The following is a 12,979-nucleotide window of genomic DNA, read 5'->3' as shown; positions in this document are numbered from 1 at the left end:
ATGCTTTCACATAAATGCCATGTGTGATAACCCGTCCATACTTCCAGATGAGTCTGCACACAGCTTTGAAGTTGTTTGGGACAGAAAGAATGCTTTTCATGTCCACTTCCTCCCCTAGGCCACCTGGTTAGAACTACCGATCATTCTTCCTTTCTAGGGGGTAACACTCTACTTTTGAGCAGTTGAGTTCCTTTATTCACAAAAATGACCTCCAAACTGGCTCTAAACACAACCCACCAGCTGAGGGCAGCTGAGCTGTCTTACAGATGTAAGTTGGGTTGGGATCTTGAGGGTGTAGCAGGCTGAGGGGCATTTCTTCCCCTCCGGGCAGCACTGTAGCATTTACTGCTCTCCCTGTAATGGTTTGGAAAGTACTTCCAGACCCTGGAGTCTTTGTTTTTTTCTCTTTTCTTATCATTGGTACCACATGGCACTGACAGCTAAGCCCCAGTTATGTTGGCATGAAAGTCTTGTGATCTTTGGCAATTTGAGTGAAAATATGTCTTAAGTTGGTCCAATCTAAATAGGCTGCCTCCTAAAAGCCAAATGTCTTGAAACCATAAAGATTCATGACAGCTCTCTCTCTCTTGCTGTTACACCCATACAGTTATTTATATAAAAATTTACTTCCCAGCAGCTGGTCTCCAGGTGTGTGATTCTTGTGACCACAGACCTCAGAGCTGAGAAAGAATTTGCAACTGAACTCTGAGCCAGGATATACAGCTCTCTGCTTTCTGTGTGATCAACATGAAAATGCTCACTGCTGTTTTTAAAAATTATTATTTAGGAATTAAGTTTAACGGGGTGACATTGATCAATAAGAGTACATAGGTTTCATAAACATTTCTATAGTAACATTCAAGTTGATTGTGTTGTGTGCCCATCACCCAAAGTCAAATCATTTTTTGTCACTGTATATTTGTCCCTCGCTTCTTGTTAATTTGAATCCTGAAATTCATTCCACTGTTAGAGACAGAAGTTTAGAAGAGACAAGCAAAAAACATCCACTCATTTCTTGGGCCCCTTTCTCTATCCATCCATCTACCATCCATCCATCCTTTCTTCCTTTCTTCTGCTCAAGTTATTCTATTTTAGGTTCTCTATTGGGCACTAAGGATACAAAAACAAAACAAAACTCAACATAAACACAAATCTTGGCCTTGAAGGTTCTTACTTTTTCTCAGGAAGCAGACACAAGAAAAAGTGCTGTATCTAGAAACATAGCAACAAACAGGAAGGAAGAGCTAATTCTGCTCTTGGGAGAGAAGAATAGAGAGATGACCTTCTTTCTCAAATCTTGGGATAACAAATTCAATTACATGAAAAAAACCCCGATAGTTTTTATATTCATGGTGCTATGTAGTTTACAAAGCTTTGTATCTGATATAGTAATAGTAAGCAGTTAGACATACATGAGTAGAGTAGGAACCATAGGCCAGGTACAGCAGGTCACCAGGTCAGAAAGTACTGGTTGCCTAGTAATGGGAAAAACTGGGAGGGCAACTATTGTAGGGTGGGATGTTGCTCCAGGGTGAACTTTCCCTTAGCAGTCAAAGCTCAGTAGGGACAGGAACTTTCCGCTTAGATCAGGCTGGTGGTAGGGTGCAGTTTTAGATGAAGATGGCACTAATCAGAGCAATATTACCTGAAAGGCTGGATGATTTTAACCCAAATCCCTATATTTGCAACTTCCAGGCCCAGGAGGTGCACCTGAAATGTTATGAGTCCCTCCCCCCCAGACTGTCTGACCTAGCGGCCCCAAAACAGGGTAGCACAACTGCAAAAACTTGATAAAACCAAATGACGTTTCTTATAACAAGGAGACTGTGACCTGGCACCTTTTGCTCTTATTTAAACATACTTCTTCATAGGAGGAAATATTACAAGTTCCCAAGCCAGCCTATAACAACATATTTTTGTATTCCAGAAGCATTTAATCAATTGCCTGTGATGGTTAGAGCATTCTGGGAGAGTCTGACCTAGTCACAGTGGGATAAAACCTGGAGGATGGCAGCTAGCTAACTGCACATATGAGGGCTCTGCCCAGGGTGTCAGGAAGGTCACTCAGGAGTGAGCAGCCACCTCCCACAGAGAGGTCCATGGAGCCCAAAGGCTGCATGGTGAAGGAACATTACCAAATCTTGTGACTAGGCATAGCAAAATGCTATATCAAATATGTTTTGATTTGTGCTGAACTTGAGAAAAGCAGAAGGAGGTCAAAGAAGAGGGTAGAAACCTTTATCAAGATGCCAAAGGCATCTTGGTACTAGGAGGGGTTTTAGAAGTCTGTAACGGGTCATTCTTCTAATGGTGACTTCAGAGTAAAGATGGTCCTTCTCCTTGACTCAGCTGTGCTTCTGGGACAACTGTGTATCACCAGAAAGGCCAGTTTGAGGGAAAAAATGGGAGTGAGAGATAAAATGAAAGAGAGTGAAAAATAAATTTCTCAAATTATTGAGCAAAAGTTGGATGAGAAGGAAATGATTTACGGATTAAAGAGATGTTGGAAATTTGGTCCAGATAGTTACTATCTGGAGTAATAGGAACAGGATGCCTCAGGGTGGGTTGGGAGGAAGGGGTTCTATGAGAAGAGTGATAGTTAATTTTATGTGTCAACTTGGCTAGGCTAACAGATTCCCAGGTAGCCAGTAAAACATTGTCTTGGGGGTGTCTGTGAGGGTGTTTTTGTAAGACATGAGCATTTGGATTGGTAGACCCAGTAAAGCAGATCACCCTCCTCATTGTGGTGGGCCTCATTCAGTCTGTTGGGGGCCTGAATAGAACGAAGAGGTGGAGGAAGGGTATATTAGCTTTCTGCCTGACTACTGAGCTGAGACATCTATGTTTATTCTTCTGTCATCAGGTTGGGACTTAAACCTCTGGCTCCCTTGGTTCTCAGGCCTTCAGGTTCGGACTGGACTACAGCATCAGCTTCTTTGGTCTCTAGTTTGCAGATGGCAGATTGTGGGACCTCCACAATTTTGTTTTTTATTAAGTGAGAGGTGCGGAGGCAGAGAGACAGATAGATGCCCGAATGCGCCCGACCGGGGTCCACTCAGCAAGCCCCCTACAGGGTGATACTCTGCCCATTAGGGCTGCTGCGCCATTATTTCAGGGCCTGAGGTGAGGCCATGGAGTCATCCTCAGTGCCTGGGGCCAACTCGCTTGAGCCAATTGAGCCATGGCTGCTGGAGGAGAAGAGAGAGAGAGAGAGAGAAAGAGCAAGAAAGAAGGGGGAGGAGGAGAGGGAGGAGTGGAGAAGCAGATGGTCGCTTCTCATGTTTGCTCTGACCGGGAATTAAACCTGGGACTTCTACATGCTCAGCCAAGACTCTACTGCTGAGCCAACCAGCCAGGGCTGGGACCTCCATAATTGTGTGATCCTTTTATAATAAATCTCTCTCTGTATACATGTATATACATCCTGTTGTTTCTGTTTTCCTGGGGAACTCAATTGGAGGGCTTGTTAAAACACAGTTTCTCATTGATACGTAAAGACACATGCAGCCCCATGTTCATTGCAGCATTGTTCACAGTGACCAGGACATGGAAACAACCAAAAAGCCCGTCAATAGATGACTGGATAAAGAAGATGTGGCACATATACACTATGGAATACTACTCAGCCATAAGAAATGATGACATCGGATCATTTACAGCAAAATGGTGGGATCTTGATAACACGATATGAAGCGAAATAAGTAAATCAGAAAAAACCAGGAACTGCATTATTCCATACGTAGGTGGGACATAAAAGTGAAACTAAGAGACATTGGTAAGAGTGTGGTGGTTACGGGGGGAGGGGCACAAAGAAAACAAGATAGAAGGTGACAGAGGACAATCTGACTTTGGGTGATGGGTATGCAACATAATTGAACAAGATAACCTGGACTTGTTATCTTTGAATATATGTATCCTGATTTATTGATGTCGCCCCATTAAAAAAATAAAATTAATTAAAAAAAAAACACAGTTTCTGATTCAGTAGGTCTTTGGTAGGCCTGAGTATCTGCATTTCTAGTAAGTTCCTGAGGACAGTGTTGCTGCTGGTGGGGTGTGGGGAAGAACCATACTTTGAGGACAGCTGCTCTAGTCTGTTGCAGTTCCCTCTTCACCAGGCTCCTCATTTTTGTTTCTAGCCCCAGCTTAATGAAATGTCCTTGAAGTCTAATATTTCAGGGAGACAGTGCCTCAAGATGCCAGGCACAGCTGGGCTGTTTTCCACTGTGGACCCTGCTGTGAGCATCTTGCAGGTTTTAAGTCTGGGAAGGTACTTTGCTGATCATGAGTACAATTGTGCCTTTCTCTCTGCCACCATTTGGTTAGACTCCCAGCTGCAGCCAAGCATTTGGATCTCAGGAACTGATCACTGTAACTGTGTGTACTTTGTGCTCACAGACTGCTGCTTACCTCAGACCAGGTGTGAATAAATTTTCCACAGGATGTTCCAACTGCTGAAGGAAATGATTGATGAATGGAAGAAATCCAGAGACATCACAAAAATCTGGCTTATCAGCGAATAATGACATGCTGCCATCGGTTGTGTTTTCTTTTGTGTTTTTTTAATAAGCTCATCCTTTATATCCTCAGGGGACTGTTTTCAGGACCCCAGCAGATACCAAACTCCAAGGATGCTCAAGTTCCTGTTACAGAGTGATGGAGAGTGTTTCCATATAGCTACACACATCTGCTGTATACTTCTTTTTTTTTTTTTTTGACAGAGACAGAGAGAGAGAGAGAGACAGAGAGAGGGACCGATAAGGACAGACAGACAGGAAGGGAGAGAGATGAGAACCATCAGTTCTTCGTTGCATCTCCTTAGTTTCTCATTGATTGCTTTCTCATAGGTGCCTTGGCTGGGGGGCTACAGCAGAGCGAGTGACCACTTGCTGAAGCTGGTAACCTTGGGCTCAAGCCAGTAACCTTGGGCTTCAAGCCAACAACATTTGGACTCAAGCCAGTGGCCATGGGGTCATGTCTATGATCCCACGCTCAAGCCAGCAACCTCACACTCAAGCTGATGAGCCCATGCTCAAGCTAGCAACGTTGGGGTTTTGACCTTGGGTCCTCCACATCCCAGTTCAATGTTCTATCCACTGCACCACCACCTGGTCAGGTCTGCTGTATACTTTAAATCTACTCTAGATTACTTACAAGATCTAAAACAATGTAACTGTTATATAAATCATTGCTATACTGTATTGTTTAGGGAATAATGACAACACAAAGGTCTGTGTACATTCACTACAGATACAACCATCATAGGACTAACTACAGTGTGTCCGTAAAGTCATGGTGCACTTTTCACTGGTCACAGGAAAGCAACAAAAGATGATAGAAATGTGAAATCTGCACCAAATAAAAGGAAAACCCTCCCAGTTTCTGTAGGATGATGTGGCAGCATGTGCGCATGCGCAGATGATGACGTAACACCGTGTATACAGCGGAGCAGCCCACAGCTATGCCAGTCAAGATGTGGACAGTGCAGAGGAAAGTTCAGTGTTCTGTGGCTCGCTAAATTTGAATCTGTGACCAAAGTGCAACGTGAATATCGGCGCGTTATAACAAAGCGCCACCACATAGGAATACCATTACTCGGTGGGATAAGCAGTTGAAGGAAACCGGCAGTTTGGTGGAGAAACCCCGTTCTGGTAGCCATCAGTCAGTGATGAGTCTGTAGAGGCTATACGGGATAGCTACCTAAGGAGCCCTAAAAATCTGTGCATGAGCCCACATCAAACTGCACTGAATAGGTATGAAACTGGGAGAGTTTTCCTTTTATTTGGTGCAGAATTTCACATTTCTATTGTCTTTTGTTGCTTTCCTGTGACTGGTCATAAGTGCACCATGACTTTACGGACACACTGTACATAGTACATGTCAGCAATAATGTAGCTTTTAATTTATTTATTTTTATTGATTTTAATTTATTGTGTTTACATAAATTCTAGTGTCCCCCCGAATACATCCCCTCCCCTGTGTTCCCCTCAATATCCCCCTTACCCCCTCTACCCAATGCCCTCCCTGCTTCCCTCCAGGATTTGCTTTCCTGCTCTCTATAACGCTGTGTTATGTATATATCATATAATTTCACCTATCTCTTTCCATTCTCTGATCCCATCCTATCATCCCCTTTCTCTCTGTCCGCTTTCCCTCTGGTCCCTTTGATCTCTCCTCTGTCTATTCCATTCCTCAGTTTACATTGTTCATTGGATTCCTCAAATGAGTGAGGTCATAAGATATTTTTCTTTCTCTGCCTGGGTTATTTCACTTAACATAATAGTTTCCAGGTTCATCCATGTTGTCACAAAAGGTAAGATTTCCTTATTTTTCATGGCCCCATAGTATTCCATTGTGTATATGTCACTGCTTTTTAGTCCACTTGTCCATTGACGAACACTTGGGCTGGTTCCAGATCTTGACAATTGTAAACAATGCTGCCATAAACATGGGGGTGCATTTCTTCTTTTGAATCAGTGATGTGGTGTTCTTGGGATATATTCCTAAGAATGGATGGCTGGGTCAAAAGGCAGTTCCATGTTTAATTTTTGAGGAATCTCCATACTGTTTTCCACAGTGGCTGCACCAGTCTGCATTTCCACCAGTAGTGCAGGAGGATTCCCTTTTCTCCACACCCTCGCCAGCATCTATCATATGTTGTTTTGTTAATGAGTGCCATTCTGACTGGTGTGAGGTGATATCTCATTGTGGTTTTAATTTGCATTTCTCTAATGACTAGTGATGTTGAACATTTTTTCATCTGCCTATTGACCATCTGTATGTCCTCTTTGGAGAATGTCTATTCATTTCTTTTGCCCATTTTTGATTGGATTTTTTTATCTTCCTCGTGTTGAGTTTTACAAGTTCTTTATAAATTTTGGTTATTAACCCCTTATCAGATGTATTACAAATATCTTCTTCCATTGTGTGAGAGTTTTGATTATACATGGGTGATGGATTTTATCAAATGCTTTTTCTGTATCTATTAATATTATCATGTGATTTTTATCCTTCCTTTTGTTTATGTGATGAATCACATTGATTGATTTGTGAATATTGTACCAGCTTTGCCTCCCCAGAATAAATCCCACTTGATCATGATGTATGATTTTTTTTATGTATTGCTGGATCTGGTTTGCTAATATTTTATTGAGAATTTTAGTATCTAAAGTCATCAGGGATATTGGCCTATAATTTTCTTTCTTTGTAATGTCTTTGCCTGGTTTTGGAATCAGAATTATGCTCACCTCATAAAAGGAGCTTGGAAGTGTTCCCTCCTCTTGAATATTTTGAAATAGCTTGAGGATAGGAGTTAGTTCTTCTTTGAATATTTGGTAGAATTCCACTGTGAAGCCATATGGCACAGGGGTTTTGTTTGTTGGGAGTTTTTTGATAACTATTTTGATTTCATTTGTTGTAACCGGTCTGTTTGGGTTTTGTGATTCTTCCAGATTGATTTTTGAAAGATTATATGTTTCAAGGAATTTGTTCATTTCACCTAGGTTGTCTAATTTTTTGGTATACAGTTCTTTATAGTATTTTCTTACAATCCTTTTTATTTTTGCTGTGTCAGTTGTTATTTCTCCACTCTCATTTCTAATTTTATTTATTTGAGTCCTCTCTCTTTTTTTTTTTTTTTTTTTGGTGAGTCTGGTTAAAGGTTCATCAATCTTGTTTACATTTTCAAAGAACCTGTTCTTGGTTTTATTGATCCTCTGTATTATTTTTTTAGCCTCTATGTCATTTATTTTTACTCTGATCTTTATTATTTCCTTCCTTCTACTTCCTCTGGGCTTTACTTGCTGTTCTTTTTCTAGTTCTTTTAGATGCAGGGTTAAGTTGTTTATTTGAGCCTTTTCTAGCTTCTTAAGGTATGCCTGTAGTGCTATGAACTTCCTTCTCAGGACTGCTTTTGCTGTGTCCTATAAATTTTGAGTTATTTATGTTCATTTTAATTTGTTTCAAGGAAATTTTTTATTTTTTCCTTGATCTCATTGTTGACTCATTCATTATTTAATAACATGATATTTAGTTTTCAAGTGTTTGAGTGTTTTTCAGGTTTTTTATTGTAGTTGATTTTTAGTTTCATGCCATTGTGATCCAAGAAGATGCTTGATAGGATTGCCATCTTCTTAAATTATTGAGACTCGTTTTGTGTCCTAACATGTGGTCTATCCTAGAGAATGTACCATAAGCACTTGAAAAGAAGGTATATTTTGCTGCTTTAGGGTGAAAGGTTCGGAGGATATCTATTAAGTCCAGTTGTTCTAGTGTGTCCTTTAAATCTTCTGTTTCTTTGTTAATTTTCTTTCTTGAGGATCTATCCAGTGATGTCAGTGGGGTATTGAAATCCTGTACTATTATAGTATTGCTGTTGATCTCACCCTTTATGTCCATCAAAACCTGCTTTATATATTTAGGTGTTTCTATATTAGGTGCATAGATATTTTTATTGGTTATATCTTCCTGTTGGATTGCTCCTTTTATCATTATGTAGTGACCTTATTTATTCCTTACTACAGCCTTTGTTTTAAAGTCTATTTTGTCAGATATAAGTATTGCTACCCCAGCTTTTTTTTTCATTGCCATTTGCATGAAAATTTTTTTCCATTCCTTTACTTTCAGTCTTTGTGTATCTTTTGTTTTGAAGTGAGTCTCTTGTAGACAGCATATGTATGGGTCCTGTTTTCTTATCCACACAGCTACCCTATGTCTTTTGATTGAAGCATTTAATCCATTTACATTTAAGGTTATTATTGATATGTAGTTGTTTATGGCCATTTTCTTCTTTAAATCTGCATTTCTCTATTACTAGGTTTTTCCCCCTTTGTTCTGTTTACAACAGGCCCCTTAACATTTCTTGCAGCATTGTTTTGGTTGTAATGAATTCCTTGAGTTTTTGTGTTTTTTTGTCTGGAAGCCTTTTATTTCTCCTTCAATTTTAAATGATAGACTTGCTGGATAAAGAAGACTTGGTTGTAGGTTCTTGTTCTTCATTGCTTTGAATATTTCTTGCCATTCCCTTCTGGCCTCAAGTGTTTCTGTTGAGAAGTCAGATGTCATCTTTATGGGGGCTCCTTTGTAGGTAATTGACTGCTTTTCTCTTGCAACTTTTAGTATTTTTTCTTTATCTCTTAGCTTTGATATTTTAATTATGATGTGTCTTCGTGTAGTTCTCTTTGGGTTCAATTTTAATGGAATTCTCTGTGCTTCTTGAACTTGTGTGACTTTTTCTTGCATCAATTTAGGGACGTTTTCAGCTATGATTTCTTCAATCAGGTTCTCTATCCCTTGTTCTTTGTCTTCTCCTTCAGGAACCCCTTTTATGTGGATGTTGTTTCTCTTTATGTTGTCACAAAGCTCTCTTAGAGTGTCCTCAGACTTTTTGATCTTTTTTTTTTTTTTGCTGTTCTGCTTCCATTCTTTTGCTTATCTTGTCTTCTAAATTGCTGATTCAATCCTTTGCTTCATCTAGCCTGCTTTTAATTCCTTCTAGTGTAGTCTTCATTTCTGATATTGTGTTTGTCATTTCTGTCTGACTCTTTTTTATCATTTTAATGTCCTTTTTGACGCCAGCTATCTCTTTGTTTAGGTGCTACTTTTGTTCATCTATTGTTGCTCTAAGATCCTTGAGGTTTCTAACAATCGTTATTCTAAACTCTGCATCTGGTATCTTGTTTATTTTTATTTCATTCAGTTCTTTTTCTGAGGATTTCTCTTGTTGATTCATTTGAATTGCACTTCTCTGTCTTCTCATTTTGTCTCTGTATAGACTAGATACCAATCTAACTATGGTTGTTAGGCCCTGATCTGATGATCTCCATATCTGGCCGCTGGATGTACCAGCCCTGGACCTTCCTGGCTGGAACCTGGTGCAGATCGGGGGAGTTTACTGCTTTTGACTGGCCCTTAACAACCTTCTTGGAGCTACAGGCGATCAAGAATTTGTGGCTGCCTCTGCTAGGCCCTGATGCCATTGTGACAATCAGTTTCACTCCTAGGCTGGCTTTTATCTACTCTTGGCCAGTGTTTATGGCCTCTCTATTCCTGATATGAGGTGTTTCTGCTGGGCCCTCTCTGCCTCCACTGCCTCCTCCTCAGGCACTCAGGCACCAGCGCAGGCTCGTGGGCTGCAGCTTGGGCTGCTCCATGGGCACGGAGGATTCCTTGCCTCACTGGGTTCCACCTCTGCTGGCATGTGGGACACCCCTTTCCTTCGCAGCACAGGCTACTGGGCTTTGACCCCTGTGGGTACGCAGCACCCCTTGCCGGGCTCCACCTCCCATGGGCATGCAGGACGCCTCACCCTGCTGGAGTCTGCCCTGCGCCGGCACAGGTGACACCTTGTTCCACAGGGTTCTGGCCTCGTGGGTGCATGGGAGGCCTCTTTGGGCTCTGCCCCCCGCCGCCGCTGCTGCACGGGCTGCCTCTCTGGGCTCTGCCCTGACCGCCTTGCTGGCCAAGTGCTGCTGCTGCCACCACAGCTGGGCCCTTCAGGGGCAATAAACAACTACATATCAATAATAACCTTAAATGTAAATGAATTAAATGTTCCAATCAAAAGACAGAGGGTAGCTGTGTGGAAACTATGCTCCTCTCACTGACCACCAATGAAAGAGGTGCCCCTTCCAGAAGTGCGGTGGGGGCTGGATAAATAGTCTCAGGGGGCCGCATGTGGCCCATGGGCCATAGTTTAGGGACCCCTGGTTTAGGGTATACTGGGCTTCAGAGAAATGCCGGACTCAAAGAGGAATGTATTCTCTTGCTGAACAGAGAGGTCAGCCATGGGGCAGGCTGCAGGATGGCCTGAGTCAATTGCTCAAGGCCCTTGTCAAGCACACGGCCCTTTCCTCAGCTCTGCTTTGAGTCTTAGGTTGACAGCACCCTCCAGGCTGTGATGCCAACCTCACACACTGACCAGACAGTGTCCAGAGGAAGACTTGGATCATCTCTTTTCTGTGATTCTTTATGGAGAGGGAAGCTTTCCCTAAATCTCCCCAGCAGACATCCCTCATCTTTTTACAGCTCCCCCACCCCACTCAGCAGACATTGCACAGATTTGTATTAATGTTCATTCCTGAACCAATCACTGGCAAGTTATAGAGATTTGCTTAGACTAATCATTGGGGTGAAATGAGTGTTGGGGGTCCACAGTGGTCCCCATACAGGAAGAGCCAGGGAAGAAAGGGAAGAACTGCCCACTGTGGCACAGGGCACATGAGGTGCCGAATCAGTAAGCACGATGGCAAAGAAGGCAGGGTCCTCAGTGCTGGGGCAAGAAGGTGGAGGTGTTCTGTCCTGGAGGCAGAGGGGGCCGTCTGAGGATTGTACTTAGGGGAGGAAAGGGGTAGAAACATATGTGTTGTAAAGACAGGAAGACAAGCAGAGATGGTGTGTTAGAAATTTTTTTAGGAGTTGAGGGGAGGTGATAAGAGATGGCAGCGAGGGAGAAAATGAAGATAATTGTGCCTGCCAACTAGGAGACAAAGCTGACTGGATTGAGCGACTATGTGGATTTGTCTGCGTGGTGATGGTGGTCTCATGAATTCAAGTCTGAGTGGCTAGGAAAATGGTGATGCCATTAAAAAAAAACAAATAAGGGACAAGGGTCAAGAGATGGAGCTGGTTGTCCAGTGGTCACCCCTCACTCAGCCCAGGACCCTGCTTCGTCTAAAGCCATCCCTACTCTGCAAACACATACCATCCCCTGACTTGGACGCTCTGAGTTTCCATTCCCTGCTGACTCTATCTGTGAAAGCGTTTTGACATCAGAGGGTGGAGAGGGAACGTGGGGCTCCCAGCTGCCTCTCTTTGGTATCCAGGCACACTTATAGCCGGGGGAGAGAATCAGAATTTTCCCTTCAAATTTTGAGCTGCTTTGACCTGCCTCAAATCCTATAGTCTCCTGGCTACAGACAAAGGAGCGCAGTATGGAACTCCTTATAAGACACAGTCCCTCTTATAGTCAGTGTTCAAAGTCTGAAGGATTGGGAATTTGACCCTGTTCTTGGAGCTGGAAGGCAGAAGCAGTGCAGTGGCCAAGTCACAACTGGAAAGATGACTCGCAGACTTCAGACCTGGCAGAAGTGAGAACCGGGGGCTTGGATCCTACCAGTGGGCTGTTTAACTTTCCACTCAGACTAATGTTAATGGAGTAGAGGTTCCCAGAGTAAGGAATTCCATTGCTCCCACTGGGGCTCAGGATTAGAGTTCTTGCTGGCATCCAATAGCTAGAACGTGTCCTTTATTCTCTGGCTCTTGCCAAGCTGGAAATGTTTTCTCTGCTCCTAAGTAACCCAACAGATGATGATAAGAGAACCTCTGAAAGGTTTACTTGGGTGATTAGTCCCCCCAAAGTGGCCCCACAATTTCTATGTTTCCCAGGAGCCTGGCCTGTGGGTGCTGAGGTGCAGGGAAATCCTCAGATTCTTGCAGTCTGGCCTTGTTATCACGTCTCTTGTGCTGCCCATACTGCCTGTGACCCTCTGAAGGTCACTGTTCAATTGGGACCACTGTTGACCCCAAAAGCCATCTCTTTCTGGACCTGGAGATAGAGATCCTACTTCCCTGTCTTCTTTGCTCCCAAGAATATGACATTCTTTTCCCTTTAACGCCACCTGGCCCAGGAGGCCCCAGGCTGAAATGCCAATGAGAACCTCCTGCAGATTTGGTGAGAGTGGAAGAGCAGAGGTCTGCGTGTCTTGCTCCTAGGCTGCCTCTGGGTGGTGGACCTGCCCCCAACTCTCCTGATATCTCTGCTTCTCAGCCTTTCATCTGGACAGAACCCCAACTAAAGAGAAAAGAGGAACTGTTCCTCTGTTCCCATCAAAGGTTCACCTCAAAGTCCTCATGTCCCACCTGGAACAGACCTCTAATGTCCTCCCAGGACAATTAGTAAGAAAGGCCACCATCTTTAGGGCAATCCCACATTCACTCAGAGTTCTGACTGATCTTAATTTTTTTTTTTTTTTTTTTTTTT

The sequence above is a fragment of the Saccopteryx leptura genome, chromosome 5 (assembly GCF_036850995.1).
Source record: "Saccopteryx leptura isolate mSacLep1 chromosome 5, mSacLep1_pri_phased_curated, whole genome shotgun sequence".
NCBI classification, from domain to species: Eukaryota; Metazoa; Chordata; class Mammalia; order Chiroptera; family Emballonuridae; genus Saccopteryx; species Saccopteryx leptura.
The sequence above is the reverse complement of the archived record's forward strand: the minus strand, read 5'-3'. Positions refer to the sequence as shown.